The sequence below is a fragment of the Schistocerca piceifrons genome, chromosome 10 (assembly GCF_021461385.2).
Source record: "Schistocerca piceifrons isolate TAMUIC-IGC-003096 chromosome 10, iqSchPice1.1, whole genome shotgun sequence".
Classification (NCBI taxonomy): Eukaryota; Metazoa; Arthropoda; class Insecta; order Orthoptera; family Acrididae; genus Schistocerca; species Schistocerca piceifrons.
The window spans coordinates 99,412,554-99,426,629 of record NC_060147.1 but is presented as its reverse complement, the minus strand read 5'-3'; the positions used below and the strand labels follow the sequence as shown (position 1 = coordinate 99,426,629).

General features: G+C 47.0%; 1 non-coding gene across 1 annotated transcript; it reads right to left on the bottom strand.

The window, feature by feature from the left end:
* Window positions 1-2,296: 2,296 nt before the first annotated feature.
* Window positions 2,297-2,371, bottom strand: Trnat-ugu. The gene has a single exon. It is a non-coding gene; the product is annotated as a tRNA-Thr (tRNA).
* Between the last annotated feature and the right edge of the window lie 11,705 nt (window positions 2,372-14,076).

Sequence of the window (14,076 nt, the reverse complement as noted above, 5' to 3'; positions counted from 1 at the left end):
ATCTCCGCGGGAGGTATAAGTAGGGGGAAGCAATATATTCGATACCTCATCCAGAAACGCACCCTCTCGAAACCTGGACAGCAAGCTACATCCCGATGCAGAGCGCCTCCCTTGCAGAGTCTGCCACTTGAGTTTGCTAAACATCTCCGTAACGCTATCACGCTTACCGAATAACCCTGTGACGAAACGCGCCGCTCTTCTCCGGATCTTCTCTGTCTCCTCCGTCAGCCCGACCTGGTACGGATCCCACAGTGACGAGCAATACTCAAGTATAGGTCGAACGAGTGTTTTGTAAGTCACCTCCTTTGTTGATGGACTACATTTTCTTAGGACTCTCCCAATAAATCTCAACCTGGCACCCGCCTTACCAACAATTAATTTTATATGATCATTCCACTTCAAATCGTTCGCATACTCCCAGATATTTTACAGAAGTAACTGCTACCACTGTTTGTTCCGCTATCATATAATCATACAATAAAGGATCCTTCTTTCTATGTATTCGCAATACATTACATTTGTCTATGTTAAGGGTCAGTTGCCACTCCCTGCACCAAGTGCCTATCCGCTGCAGATCTTCCTGCATTTCGCTGCAATTTTCTAATGCTGCAACGTCTCTGTATAATACAGCATCATCCGCAAAAAGCCGCATGGAACTTCCGACATTATCTACTGGGTCATTTATATATATTTCGAAAAGCAATGGTCCCATAACACTCCCCTGTGGCACGCCAGAGGTTACTTTAACGTCTGTAGACGTCTCTCCATTGAGAACAACATGCTGTGTTCTGTTTGCTAAAAACTCTTCAATCCAGCCACACAGCTGGTCTGATATTCCGTAGGCTCTTACTTTGTTTATCAGGCGACAGTGCGGAACCGTATCGAACGCCTTCCGGAAGTCAAGGAAAATGGCATCTACCTGCGAGCCTGCATTTAATATTTTCTGGGTCTCATGAACAAATAAAGCGAGTTGGGTCTCACACGATCGCTGGTTCTGGAATCCATGTTGATTCCTACTAAGTAGATTCTGGGTTTCCAAAAATGACATGATACGCGAGCAAAAAAATGTTCTAAAATTCTACAACAGATCGACGTCAGAGATATAGGGCTATAGTTTTGCGCATCTGCTCCAAGACCATTCTTGAAAACTGGAACTACCTGTGCTCTTTTCCAATCATTTGGAACCTTCCTTCCTCTAGAGACTTGCGGTACCCGGCTGTCAGAAGGGGGGCAAGTTAAAAAATGGTTTAAATGGCTCTGAGCACTATGGGACTCAACTGCTGAGGTCATAAGTCCCCTAGAACTTAGAACTACTTAAACCTAACTAACCTAAGGACAACACACACATCCATGCCCGCGGCAGGATTCGAACCTGCGACCGTAGCGGTCGCGCGGTTCCAGACTGTAGCGCCAGAACCGCTCGGCCACCAGCGGCCGGCGGGGGGCAAGTTCTTTCGCGTACTCTGTGTAGAATCGAACTGGTATCCCGTCAGGTTCAGTGGACTTTCCTCTGTTGAGTGATTTCAGTTGCTTTTCTATTCCTTGGACACTTATTTCGATGTTAGCCATTTTTTCGATCGTGCGAGGATTTAGAGAAGGAACTGCACTGCGGTCTTCCTCTGTGAAACAGCTTTGGAAAAAGGTGTCGAGTATTTCAGCTTTACGCGTGTCATCCTCTGTTTCAGTGCCATTTTCGTCCCAGTGTTACACAGAGCGCCCCATGGAAGGCGGAAACCAGTGGGCGCTGCGAACGCTTTGCGGAGACGCATTCGCCATGCCAGTAGCTCCAAAACGTGCGACCTTTACCAGTTTTATACGCATGTCAAACAGAAAGTAAAGTACTGTTTGTGGCGTTTAGTTCGTAATGTACCTGTAGCATTCTTCCCTAACCCCCATTCTTCCAGCTTCACTCACAAATGTTGCACAGAAAAACAGCTGTCAGTCAGCCTCCGTACACGTTCTAGTTTATCAGAGTTCTAGCTCAGTACCCAGAGTCACCCAGTTACTTGTTTCAATGAAGCCCCTCTTTCGTAGTATAGTAATCGAAATATTTATTTTTATTTAATTTGAGTTATTTAGATGAGTTATTACGTCAATTTTTGTTTGAAATTTATAGGTTACTTAACATAATGGAATAATATAGATTTTTAACTATATATGACGGTAGTATCTGTTCCCGAAAGAACAGTTACCGTTGATGACCATGCAGCTTTGCTAGAATGAAATGATAATTAAATGGACACCCTAGCTGCAAAGAGGCGTTGATATACATCAACGGGGACATGTTGAAAACGTGTGCCCCGACCGGGACTCGACCCCGGGATCTCCTGCTTACATGGCAGACGCTCTATCCATCTGAGCCACCGAGGGCACAGAGGATGGTGCGCCTGCAGGGACTTATCCCTTTCACGCTCCCAGTGAGACCCACATTTCCAACATGTCCACACCACTACATTCGTAGTGCACCTAATAGATGTTTGCCCATCATACTCATCTAACCATGAAGTATATCAACGCCTCTCTGCCTATCACTTCCTCCCCTGTTCGTGTCCATCTCCTTCTTTTTCCTTTCTCTGTTCATCGCTTCTTCTACCCTCACACTGTCCCTCTCTCTGTTCATTTCCTCCTCTCCCATACCCATCTCTTCCTTCCCCCTCGCTGTCTGTCCACCTTCTCCTCCTCAGCTCCCCACGTTGCCACGCTCACCCCAACAGGAGGCTGGTATTTCTTCAATATAGATTGACACGGAAGTGGAGGAAGTTCAGAGGAACATACCAGCACCATTACGTCTAAGCACTAACCGTAAAGAGGTTTACACCGAAATAAACATCTTCTCAAGGTAAGTATATTCAACAAACAATGAACCGAACTGTGCACTTGGAAGACCACGTCACATATTTTAAGCGTTCCAAACCGAAATGAAATCACGAAATATATAGGATCAATGACGGAACACGACTCTAAGAACGAATACATCATGAATCACCGCGAGTTGATACCAATACCAGCAGGATGGAAGACTGCAATGGTTCAAGGAACACGTGGTCCCCGTTTAACAAAAACGGTTATCGAAGGTTTCCACAAAACACGAAAATTCGGTAATTCAGTCAAAGCAGCCGGCACTGATCAATTAATCTCGAACGGACAACGTACAGAGATGGAATAACGTAGCTGAAGGCTTACAGAATGAAGCACGTATGTGACAACACAAGGTACACAGTTTAAGAGGTGAACGAAAAGAAATATCGCACGCACACCAAGTCACAATTACTCTCACATACATATGAGATTAGAAGTACTCTACTTCAGCCTAACCGTGGGCTCGCATTCGGGAGGATGACGGTTCAGTCCCACGTCTGGCCATCCTGATTTAGGTTTTCCTTGATTTCCAAAAACCGCTGCAGGCAAATGCCGGGATGGTTCCTTTCAAAGCCCACGGTCGACGTCCTTCCTCGTCCTTCACTAATCCCGATCCTCACCCAAAACAACCCAACCCAACCCTATCCGTATTCCATGGGGCGCACTCCTCATCACAGTGTTCGACCACGCATGAAAGTATAAACTCAGCAATGCATACCACACGTCGAAGAATTGATCGGAACACTTCAGTTAGACTGAAGAGCTTAACTATTCTCAACTATACTACTGGCTATTAAAATTTCTACACCAAGAAGAAATGCAGATCATAAACGGGTATTAATTGGACAAATATATTATACTAGAACTGACATGTGATTACGTTTTCACGCAATCTGAGTGCATAGATTCTGAGATATCAGTATCCACAACAACCACCTCTGGCCGTAATAACGGCCTCGATACGCCTGGGAATTGGGTCAAACAGAGCTTGGATGGCGTATACAGGTACAGCTGCCCATGCAGCTTTAACACGATATCAGAGATCATCAACAGAGTGCCTGGCGTATTGTGACGAGCCAGTTGCTCGGCCACCATTGACCAGACGTTATCAATTGGTGATAGATCTGGAGAATGTGCTGGCCAAGACAGCAGTAGAACATTTTCTGTATCCAGAAAGGCCCGTACAAGACTTGCAACATGCTGTCGTGCATTATCCTGCTGAAATGTAGGGTTTCGCAGGGATCGAATGAAGGGTAGAGTTACGGGTCGTAACACATCTGAAATGGAGCGTCCACTGATCAAAGTGACGTCAATGTGAAGAAGAGGTGACCGAGACGTGTAAGCAATGGCACCCCATACCATCACGCCGGGTGATACGCCAGTTTGGCGATGACGAATGCTCGCTTCCAAAGTGCGTTCACCGCGATCTCGCCGAACACGGATGCGACCATCATGATGCTGTAAACAGAACCTGGATTCATCCGAAAAAATGTCGTTTTGCCATTCGTGCACGCAGATTCGTCGTTGAGTACACCATCGCAGGCGCTCCTGTCTGTGATGCAGCGTCGGTAACCGCAGCCATGGTCTCCGAGCTGATAATCCATGCTGCTGCAAATGTCGTCGAACTGTTCGTGCAGATGATTGTTGTCTTGCAAACGTCCCCATCTGTTGACTAGGGGATCGAGACGTGGCTACACGATCTTTTACAGCCATGCGGATAAGATGCCTGCCATCTCGGCTGCTAGTGGTACGAGGCCGTTGGGATCCAGCACGGCGTTCCGTATCACCCTCCTGAACCCACCGATTCCATATTCTGCTAACAGTCATTGGATCTCGACCAACTTGAGCAGCAATGTCGCGGGATACGATAAACCGCAATCGGGATAGGCTACAATCCGACCTTTATCAAAATCGGAAACGTGATGGTACGCATTTCTCCTCCTTACTCGAGGCATCGCAACAACGTTTAACCAGACAACGCCGGTCAACCGCTGTTTGTGTATGAAAAATCGGTTGGAAACTTTTCTCATGTCAGCACGTTGTAGGTGTCGCCACCGGTGCCAAGCTTGTGTGAATGCTCTGAAAAGCTAATCATTTGCATATCACAGCATCATCTTCTTGTCGCTTAAATTTCGCGTCTCTAGCAAGTCATCTTCGTGGTGTAGCAATTTTAATGGCCAGTAGTGTAGATGTGGAGTGGTTAGGTTAAACGAATCGGGTAACCGAAGCGGAACTTGGCTAGTAGCCCGATATTCACGTAGTCAGATGTGGGGAATTGGTCAAAAACCACATCCAGGCTGGCCGGTACAAACACCCTCGCAGTTTATCCGCCGGACGGACTGGGTTCGCAATCGGCGAATCTGGCCCAATCCCGAAAGCGGCGATCAAGCATGCACGGCTATCCGAGTGAGTAAACAGGCTGTATAATATGTTACAGCAAAAAAAGGCGTGACACCAGCAGGTCACAGCGCGGCGTAGTAAAGGGATTAAGTAAGCAATATGAGTTTAGCAACTGCGGGGTGTGCAGTTACACGTCAGCTCAGTAACAGGTGGATGCTTGCCAGTAAGAGACGGTGACAAAGGTCTTTGTGCGTGAGCCGTCGGCCGCGCCTGACCTTCGCACCTGAACAGACGCGTGCGCAGTGCGTGACGGCATTAGCGGCGGCGCTGAGCCGTGCGGTGCGGTGCGGTGCGTGCTGCGCGCTCAGAGAGCTGTGCGTGAAAGGTGAGCGCGCTGCGCAAACACTGTGCCGCTGCGCCTCCTGGCGAGAGCCGGCCCGCAGCTGCGGCGCCACAGTAGCCACCCGCGGCTGCCGTCCGTGCAGGCGAGCGGCTTGGTCCAACCGGGTCTTTCCACTGGACGCCTCTTCGGCCAGTTGCGTTTTCCTAAACCGTCCAAATAATCCTACTGGTGAAAGGGGACCCACAGTTTAACGTGGAATCCAGACGATCTACCGTTCCTGTCTAATCTTCTCTTTATCGATAGATGAAGGCTAGTTTAAAGACAGACTGAAATATAACGTTGTCCGACCGTGATTCGATCCTGCGACCTTCCGGTTTCTATGCGCAAAGCCTGCTCAGAGCCATTTGAAACATTTTTTTTCTAAACTCACACGTCACCACTAGACCACCACACCCGTCTATTGTCCCCACACGTTCGTAAGCATTGGGGCCTTCAGAGAAAGGCACAGTGCCCCAGAAGGTAGGATTTTGACAGGTGACAGCCTATGACGGAGGCTTTGCATATGGGAATTCACTGGGTACCTACCGAATCCATGGTGCTTCATCACACTAGTATTGTACAATCGATCCTCCGTAGCTTACAACGGAGCTTAGGAACTTCCTTTTTTTATAGGTAATTTGTAGACGTCGGCTGGATAGGATTCAATTGAAACTTATTAGACCGGACCAGTTCCGGATTATGATCATTAATTTTAAGATAGTAATAAAATCTCAAGAAATAATTTGTGCGATGGCCAGGACTTGCAGCCAGATCTCATTGCTTACCAGGCACAGCATTATAGCTAACGAAGCTGCACAGAGTATCATAGTTCAATGACCTCCAAAAGACAAACTTCAATCCACATTTTGAACTGGAATGAACCGAAGATTTGAAGTTTGTGATGTGGAGGGCACTGGACTAGGGTAGTCAGTGCAGCTACGTTAGCTACACTACTGGCCATTAAAATTGCTACACCACGAAGATGTGCTGCAGCCGCGAAATTTAACCGACAGGAAGAAGATGCTGTGATATGCAAATGATTAGCTTCTCAGAGCATTCACACAAGGTTGGCGCCGGTGGTAACACCTACAACGTGCTGACATGAGTAAAGTTTCCAATCGATTTCTCATACACAAACAGCAGTTGACTGGCGTTGCCCGGTGAAACGTTCTTGTGATCCCTCGTGTAAGGAGGAGAAATGCGTACCATTACGTTTCCGACTTTCATAAAGGTCGGATTGTAGCTTATCGCGATTGCGGTTTATCGTATCGCGACATTCCTGCTCGCGTTGGTCGAGATCCAATGACTGTTAGCAGAATATGGAATCGGTGCGTTCAGGAGGGTAATACGGAACGCCGTGCTGGATCCCAACGGCCTCGTATCACTAGCAGTCGAGATGATAGGCATCTTAGCCGCATGGCTGTAACTTATCGTGCAGCCACGTCTCGACCCCTGAGTCAACAGATGGGGACGTTTGCAAGACAACAACCATCTGCACGAACAGTTCGACGACGTTTGCACCAGCATGGACTATCAGCTCGGAGACCATGGCTGCGGTTAGTCTTGACGCTGCATCACAGACAGGAGCACCTGCGATGGTGTACTCAACGACGAATCTGGGTGCACGAATGGCATTTTTTCGGATGAATCCAGGTTCTGTTTACGCATCATGATAGCCGCATGCCTGTTTGGCGACATCGCGGTGAACGCACATTGGAAGCGTGTATTCGTCATCGCCATACTGGCGTATCACCAGGTGTGATGGTATGGGGTGGCACTGGTTACACGTCTCGGTCACCTCTTGTTCGCATTGACGGCACTTTGAACAGTGGACGTTACATGTTTTACGACCCTGGCTCTACCCTCCATTCGATCCCTGCGAAACTCTACATTTCAGCAGGATAAGCACGACTGTATGTTGCAGGTTCTGTACGGGCCTTTCTGGATACAGAAAATGTTCGGCTGCTGCCCTGGCCAACACATTCTGCAGATCCCTCAGTAATTGAAAACGTCTAGTCAATGGTGGTCGAGGAACTGGCTCGTCACAATACGCCAGTCACTACAATTGATGAACTGTGGTATCGTGTTGAAGCTGCAGGGGCAGCTGTGCCTGTACACGCCATCCAAGCGCTGTTTGACTCACTGCCCAGGCGTATCAAGGCCGTTATTAGGGCCAGAGGTGGTTGTTCCGGGTACTGATTTCTCAGGGTGCATGCACCCAAATTGCGTGAAAATGTAATCACATGTCAGTTCTAGTATAATGTGTTTGTCCAATGAATACCCGTTTGTCATCTGCATTTCTACCTGGTGTATCAATTTTAATGGCCAGTCGTGTATGTTGGTGCGACAGCTAGCCTGCCTGCCTGACCAGAGTCGGTTTTCGGACGTGGTCGCGTGCGGACCGGCTGCACGCGCCGGGCAGCGCATCACAGTTGTTTACTTCAGCGTCGCGTTATTTCGCGTTGTGCAGCGTCCATTACTGCTGCACCTCATGGCGCACTGTTACCGCAGAGTGACACTCAAAAGTAACATTCCAAGACGAAAATGCACGTCCACGCGCTTATGAAACCGAACAATGTGATAGGAAGTGATAGGTATTCACTTCTGACATTCACCAACATTTCCAAATCGAAGGTTCCGCTCATTGTTGAGGGCCCACCTGAGAGACATGTCGCTCCTGTAAGTGTGGCCACCAGCGTCCGCTGTTTGGGCACTGATTTTCTGAATGACCTCCGTCGTTCAGCGGCAACCAGCAGTCGACGTCTCCTCCAAACGGTCAGGGCTGGCCTTGTGGACTGCAGGCACAGATCCGTCTACATATTACAGCGCGCGCAATATGTGAATGTTTACCAAGCCTCACGCATCCCCCATGTGGCACAAGTGTTCCCGGTTCCGATTACCCTCGATTACCTTCGATTTACTCTCAATCCATATTCTGACTCCTTAGACGGTTCGTTCCATTGTGCAGATCATGTAATTCTTCTTCACTTTCACTTAGGATAACAATGTTACTTGGAAAAGGCCGGAAGATACGGGAAGATTTCAATTAGATCACATCATGGTCAGACAGAGATTCCGAAATCAGATACTGGATTGTAAGGCGTACCCAGGAGTAGATATAGACTCAGATCACAATATAGTAGTGATGAAGAGTAGGCTGAAGTTCAAGACATTAGTCAGGAAGAATCAATACGCAAAGAAGTGGGATACGGAAGTACTAAGGAATGACGAGATACGTTTGAAGTTCTCTAACGCTATAGATACAGCAATAAGGAATAGCGCAGTAGGCAGTACAGTTGAAGAAGAATGGACATCTCTAAAAAGGGCCATCACCGAAGTTGGGAAGGAAAACATAGGTACAAAGAAGGTAGCTGCGACGAAACCATGGGCAACAGAAGAAATACTTCAGTTGATTGATGAAAGGAGGAAGAACAAACATGTTCCGGGAAAATCAGGAATACAGAAATACAAGTCGCTGAGGAATGAAATAAATAGGAAGTGCAGGGAAGCTAAGACGAAATGGCTGCAGGAAAAATGTGAAGACATCGAAAAAGATATGATTGTAGGAAGGACAGACTCAGCATACAGGAAAGTCAAAACAAACTTTGGTGACGTTAAAAGCAACGGTGGTAACATTAAGAGTGCAACGGGAATTCCACTGTTAAATGCAGAGGAGAGAGCAGATAGGTGGAAAGAATACATTGAAAGCCTCTATGAGGGTGAAGATTTGTCTGATGTGATAGAAGAAGAAACAGGAATCGATTTAGAAGAGATAGGGGATCCAGTTTAGAATCGGAATTTAAAAGAGCTTTGGAGGACTTACGGTCAAATAAGGCAGAAGGGATAAATAACATTCCATCAGAATTTCTAAAATCATTGGGGGAAGTGGCAACAAAACGACTATTCACGTTGGTGTGAAGAATATATGAGTCTGGCGATATACCATCTGACTTTCGGAAAAGCATCATCCACACAATTCCGAAGACGGCAAGGGCTGACAAGTGCGAGAATTATCGCACAATCAGCTTAACAGCTCATGCATCGAAGCTGTTTACAGGAATAAGATACAGAAGAATGGAAAAGAAAATTGAGAATGCGCTAGGTGACGATCGGTTTGGCTTTAGGAAAAGTAAAGGGACGAGAGAGGCAATTCTGACGTTACGGCTAATAATGGAAGCAAGGCTAAAGAAAAATCAAGACACTTTCATAGGATTTGTCGACCTGGAAAAAGCGTTCGACAATATAAAATGGTGCAAGCTGTTCGAGATTCTGAAAAAAGTAGGGGTAAGCTGTAGGGAGAGACGGGTCATATACAATAAGTACGACAACCAAGAGGGAATAATAAGACTGGACGATCAAGAACGAAGTGCTCGTATTAAGAAGAGTGTGAGACAAGGCTGTAGCCTTTCGCCCCTACTCTTCAATCTGTATATCGAGGAAGCAATGATGGAAATAAAAGAAAGGTTCAGGAGTGGAATTAAAATACAAGGTGAAAGGATGTCAATGATAGGATTCGCTGATGACATTGCTATCCTGAGTGAAAGTGAAGAAGAATTAAATGATCTGCTGAACAGAATGAACACTCTAATGAGTACACAATATGGTTTGAGAGTAAATAGGAGAAAGACGAAGGTAATGAGAAGTAGTAGAAATGAGAACAGCGAGAAACTTAACATCAAGATTGATAGTCACGAAGTCAATGAAGTTAAGGAATTCTGCTACCTAGGCAGTAAACTAACCAATGACGGACGGAGCAAGGAGGACATCAAAAGCAGACTCGCTATGGCAAAAAAGGCATTTCTGGCCCAGAGAAGTCTACTAATATCAGATGCCGGCCTTAATTTGAGGAAGAACTTTCTGAGGATGTACGTCTGGAGTACAGCATTGTATAGTAGTGAAACATGGATTGTGGGAAAACAGGAACAGAAGAGAATCGGAGCATTTGAGATGTGGTGCTATAGACGAATGTTGAAAATTAGGTGGACTGATAAGGTAAGGTGTGAGGAGGTTCTGCGCAGGATCGGAGAGGAAAGGAATATGTGGAAAACACTGATAAGGAGACGGGACAGGATGATAGGACATCTGCTAAGACATGAGGGAATGACTTCCATGGTACTAGACGGAGCTGTAGAGGGCAAAAATGTAGAGGAAGACAGAGATTGGAATACGTCAAGCAAATAATTGAGGACGTATGTTGCAAGTGCTACTCTGAGATGAAGAGGTTAGCACAGGAAAGGAATTCGTGGCGGGCCGTATCAAACCAATCAGTAGACTGATGACAAAAAAACAATGTTATTAGCGAATTGTATCCTTTATATCCTTTGAACTTGAATTTTAATTGCCCTCCTCAACCTTTCTTTTATTTCCATCATTGCTTCTTCAATGTACATACTGAACAGTAGGGGCAAAAAACTACATCATTCTCTTACACTCATTTTTTTTTGTTAATGTGTGTGAAATGTAATGGGACTTAACTGCTAAGGTCATCAGTCCCTAAGCTTCCACACTACTTAACCTAAATTATCCTAAGGACAAACACACACACCTATGCGGGAGGGAGGACTCGAACCTGCACCGGGGTTCACTCTATTTAATCAGAGTACCTCGTTCTTGGTCGTCGCCTCTTAGTACACCCTCTTGACTCTCGTATATACTGTATCCTCTATCTCCGTATAGTTTACCCATATTTTTTTCAGAATTTCGAACATCTTGCACTATTTGGTACTGTCGAACACTTTTTCCTACGAACGTGTTTTGTTTTTTGTTTAGTCTTGCTTCCATTACCTACCACAACGTCAGAATTGCTCCTCTCCTCCCCTTATTTTTCCTAAAGCCAAATTGATTGTCATCTAACACACTCTCAATTTCCATTCTTCTGTATATTCTTGCAAGCAACTTGGATGCATGAGCTGTTAAACTAATTGTGAGATAATTATCGCGCTTGTGAGCCCTTGTAATCTTCGGAATTGCACGGATGATGTCGTCATAACTATACTGGATACTATAACACATAAAATATTAGTTCACTTTTTTAGCGTATGGATAAGAAGACTTACTCAACTTTACACAATCCATTTCCACAGGGATGTCATGAGTATTTACTGCGGTCTCTCAACATTAATGTCTCACTTGATACCCAAAAAATACTGGTCTCTCTCACTAGGAGTACATCTAACAAGAAGTTCCACACTTTCTGCCTAATACATTGGTCAGACTGCTGCCGACTAGAGACTAGAAGACGATGCTTTCGAGTTAGTCGATGACCACGTCCTGGCCTCAGCCGTTCTGTGCTCGGCCGTTGGTAGAAGAGCCGATGGGGCGACGTAGCGAAACGTTAGTTGTGGCCGTGGCTACGCCGGGGTCGCTCATTCTCTATTGCGGCTTGCCCCCAACTCTGCTTTGGCACCTTGCTCTTCGGACAACACCACAGTTTCCTGGTGTGTAAACCAGCATATTTTCCGTATTACTAACTTCTTCTGCGTCTTCTTTTTGGATGCTACTTTAGCTGTTGCAATTCTGCATTTAATTCCTGGCTCTATCGACCATCCTCTATTATTCTGCTGCCCAGGTTCTTAAAGCCAGTGACTTGCTTAAGATTCTCTGGAGCCAGACCTAGGTTTGCTAGTATTGGAACTTAACTACAGACGAAGATTTCGGTTTTCTTCTTATTTATTTTCGTATTATACACTCCTGGAAATTGAAATAAGAACACCGTGAATTCATTGTCCCAGGAAGGGGAAACTTTATTGACACATTCCTGGGGTCAGATACATCACATGATCACACTGACAGAACCACAGGCACATAGACACAGGCAACAGAGCATGCACAATGTCGGTACTAGTACAGTGTATATCCACCTTTCGCAGCAATGCAGGCTGCTATTCTCCCATGGAGACAATCGTAGAGATGCTGGATGTAGTCCTGTGGAACGGCTTGCCATGCCATTTCCACCTGGCGCCTCAGTTGGACCAGCGTTCGTGCTGGACGTGCAGACCGCGTGAGACGTCGCTTCATCCAGTCCCAAACATGCTCAATGGGGGACAGATCCGGAGATCTTGCTGGCCAGGGTAGTTGACTTACACCTTCTAGAGCACGTTGGGTGGCACGGGATACATGCGGACGTGCATTGTCCTGTTGGAACAGCAAGTTCCCTTGCCGGTCTAGGAATGGTAGAACGATGGGTTCGATGACGGTTTGGATGTACCGTGCACTATTCAGTGTCCCCTCGACGATCACCAGTGGTGTACGGCCAGTGTAGGGGATCGCTCCCCACACCATGATGCCGGGTGTTGGCCCTGTGTGCCTCGGTCGTATGCAGTCCTGATTGTGGCGCTCACCTGCACGGCGCCAAACACGCATACGATCATCATTGGCACCAAGGCAGAAGCGACTCTCATCGCTGAAGACGACACGTCTCCATTCGTCCCTCCATTCACGCCTGTCGCGACACCACTGGAGGCGGGCTGCACGATGTTGGGGCGTGAGCGGAAGACGGCCTAACGGTGTGCGGGACCGTAGCCCAGCTTCATGGAGACGGTTGCGAATGGTCCTCGCCGATACCCCAGGAGCAACAGTGTCCCTAATTTGCTGGGAAGTGGCGGTGCGGTCCCCTACGGCACTGCGTAGGATCCTACGGTCTTGGCGTGCATCCGTGCGTCAACTGCACATACGGTTCACGTCCACGCTGTCGCGGCATGCTACCAGTGTTAAAGACTGCGATGGAGCTGCGTATGCCACGGCAAACTGGCTGACACTGACGGCGGCGGTGCACAAATGCTGCGCAGCTAGCGCCATTCGACGGCCAACACCGCGGTTCCTGGTGTGTCCGCTGTGCCGTGCGTGTGATCATTGCTTGTACAGCCCTCTCGCAGTGTCCGGAGCAAGTATGGTGGGTCTGACACACCGGTGTCAATGTGTTCTTTTTTCCATTTCCAGGAGTGTATTTTTTCAAAAGGCCAAAGCGCACGAGACATTTCATTGTCAATCTCATCTAATCAATACACGTTATTCCTAGCCTTGTGAGTGCATTCAGTATTGTCTTGGGGTACAGGGAAACTTACCGACAACAATTTCTGTCCCTTAAAATTAGAATTCTTGGCGTAATCTAAGAACCAGCCTTGCCGGTCGCGCATTGTTAAAAAGGTTGTCGAACTTCTGCTGGCAATTTAGCTGCGATTCCGCAAGCTTTTTCAGGAGGTACTGATTACTGACACATTCGGAGTCACAAACGCTCCGTCTGGTCAATGGAAGGAACGTCGCGAATTCCCTGACAGGCAATTCCGTTTGCTACCTTGACTGCACATCACAGTGATTGATTTCACAGCCTCAGCTGATTTCGGCCTTCCGAAGTGCGTAATCATAGTTTCATAATTTGGCGCTATCGTCCTGCGTGGCTGTACGCAGAAATGCTCCTGTCATTTAAATATGTCACCGCTGTCGTAGTAGACTCGAGCGAGAACAACGTTCAGTGCATCTCAGCGATTTGAAATAAC